This window comes from Tupaia chinensis, unplaced genomic scaffold (assembly GCF_000334495.1).
Source record: "Tupaia chinensis unplaced genomic scaffold, TupChi_1.0 Scaffold144250_1, whole genome shotgun sequence".
Lineage (NCBI taxonomy): Eukaryota > Metazoa > Chordata > Mammalia > Scandentia > Tupaiidae > Tupaia > Tupaia belangeri.
The window spans coordinates 6,569-9,127 of record NW_006204108.1 but is presented as its reverse complement, the minus strand read 5'-3'; the positions used below and the strand labels follow the sequence as shown (position 1 = coordinate 9,127).

The 2,559-nt window shown below is 43.0% G+C and overlaps 1 non-coding gene across 1 annotated transcript; it reads right to left on the bottom strand.

Annotated features, from left to right (window-relative positions):
• Positions 1–755: 755 nt before the first annotated feature.
• On the bottom strand, positions 756–945 carry LOC114005666 (U2 spliceosomal RNA). Its single transcript, XR_003547506.1, has one exon. It is a non-coding gene; the product is annotated as a U2 spliceosomal RNA (small nuclear RNA).
• Between the last annotated feature and the right edge of the window lie 1,614 nt (positions 946–2,559).

Here is a 2,559-nt window from a genome sequence, read left to right as displayed (position 1 = left end):
AAAAAATAAAAAGGAGTGCTTGTTAAAGATTTCATAAGATTAAGATTAGGAAACAAGGGCCAGAAGATGGCATATGGTTACATCACTAGTCTCCCATATGGCCTACTGTGGTTCGAGTCCCATACCAGTGGCTTGAAACTCATGCCTGGCGCATATGTTCAATCCCAGGATAAGGGATTGTAGCATGGCTGTCCCCCCGAGGGGTGATTTCTCACTTTCCCTCTCACTGTCTCTGCCTCTCTCTCTCCAGCAAGCATATGCATCTTAAGTCAAAACCACTAAAAAAAAAATTAGGAAACAATAATAGTTGGACTAGGCTAATATGCAATATATTCATGCTGGGAAAAACCCTTAGGAATGCTGTAAGGATGTATAGTAATTAAATGTAAAAAGTAAAATAAATTAAATTAAAAAAAGTTTCAAAAAGTCCTCTCTCCAAGATTAATCTATAAATTCTATTCTAAACTGAAAGAAAAATAGATTAGGAAACAAAAAGATATCAGAAGGAGCCAAATCAGGACTCCTCTGTGGAAATATAAGGATTTTCCACTGAAACACCTGAGAAATTACCCTTGTTTGATGAGAGGGGTAAACTGGAGCTTTGCTCTGGTGGACAAGGACTCTGGTAAAGCTTCCCTGGACATGTTTCTGCTAATGGTCTGACCAGCTTTCTTAATACACTTTCACAATTAGCAAATGGCGTCGTTCTTTGGCCCTCTAGAAACCCAATAAGCAAAACACCTGAGCCTCCCCAGAGATGTTGCCATGAATTTTCTTCTTGCAGTATCAGGTCAGTGCGTGGAGTGGATGGAGCAAGCCTATTTTCTCTCTCTCTCCTCTAAAATGTCCATTTAATATCTAGTCCTCTGAGAGAAGGCACAGCAGTTATTAAACTTCTAAGAACAGATACTACACTTGATCTTCACCAAAACGTCTAGAAGCAATTTTGCTTTTACTTTGACTAGACCCTCCACCCCTGTGTAGCCACTGCTCTGATTCTGCCAGTCCTCAGCTCGGTGGTAGAGCTGAAACTGAGACCCTCTGTGACCGGCACCAGCATGACGGCATAGTTGGCTTTTTAGTTGCTTCCTTGGGACATAAGTTTGTTTATTCCTTACCCTCTTAGTTCTGTCCTTTCTTAGAATGTAGTTAAACTTTACTAAAAACGGATAGACGTAAGTGTTTGAAAAAGTCTTCCAGAAACTAGGTGAAGGTAACACCTGATTTGGGTCAGCTCCAAACTGCCCAGCATTGTCTTTCTTTTTCCTTAGGAGACATTTTTTGCTACAGGGTATGTATACTAGACAGAGAGACAGAGAAAGAGAGACAGAAAGTGAGAAAATTACCCCCTGGGGGGATGGCCACACTGCAGTCCCTTCTCCTCCATTCTCCTCTTGGGATCTTGGGCACGCACGCACATATGCCTAGCATGAGGTTTAAGCTGCCGGGTCCAGGACTCAAACTGTGGTCAACTCTCTGGGAGTCCAGTGATGAAAGCGTTTCACCACCTGCTGGTCCCTTGCCCAGTGTGATTTTTAAGCAACCAGGTGCAGGACTCTTTTGGCCATGTGGTAGTCCAGCCCCTTAACCACTATACCACCTGCTGGCCCCCAGCATTGTTTTAATGGATTAGAAATACTTCCTGCTCCCAGCTCCTCCCTTTGCATTCTTCCCATAAAAACCCAGAAATTCCTGCTTTCCACAGAGATGATTGATGGCAATGTTGAACTCCACTCTCCTCAGATGTCTTTTCAGAAATAACCCTTTTGTTGTGGAAATACTGCTTACTGCCTTGCCTGTGACTTTTGAGCCTGAGTGATTACACCCGACTTTCCATAACTAAGCTGTATGTCATTTTCTATTACAATTCTTTAAAGAAATGCTTCAGGATCTTGATGTTGCCTGTTTAAAATTCCCATTGAAGGATCTGCTCTTGTCTGCAGGTGATCCGCACAAAAATGGCTTTGGCGCCCAATGAGCAGAAAGTTTGCTCAATGTCTCTCAGTCAGAATCGTGTAAGCTGCACCAGCTGAGCTGTCCATGGTGCGGCTATTGTTCCTGCTGTGACATTTTCGTCTTCTTTAATGAGAGCAGGAGCAAGAGGAGTTTTTTCTCTCACAAACTGATGTAGATCACCTGTTGCTCTCAGTGTCATATTCTCACCCTCATCTCTGAAAATGAGTTATCCATTTATCGACTGCTGATTGCTTTGGAGCCTGGTTCCCATAAAGTTTTCTCAGAGCATCAATTCTTCCACCCAAGTGTCCACCATAAACTTGATTTTTTTTTTCTGTTTCAGCAGAATTCACCTTGCTCTGATAGGAGCTCTTTTCAAACTGAAATTTATCATTCTTAGTTTCTCAAATTAGAAGTCCCTTGTTCTCAAACTAGATCCTATCAAGGTATATTATACTGGGGCAGTCCACGGCGTGGTGGGTAAGGCAGTTGGATCCCACACGGCTGACTGTGCAGGTCAAGTCCCAGACCCAGAGGCTTGAGAAACAGGCTGTGTGTGTGGGAATGCATACATGCCCTAAATCACAAGAGAAGAAGGGAGGG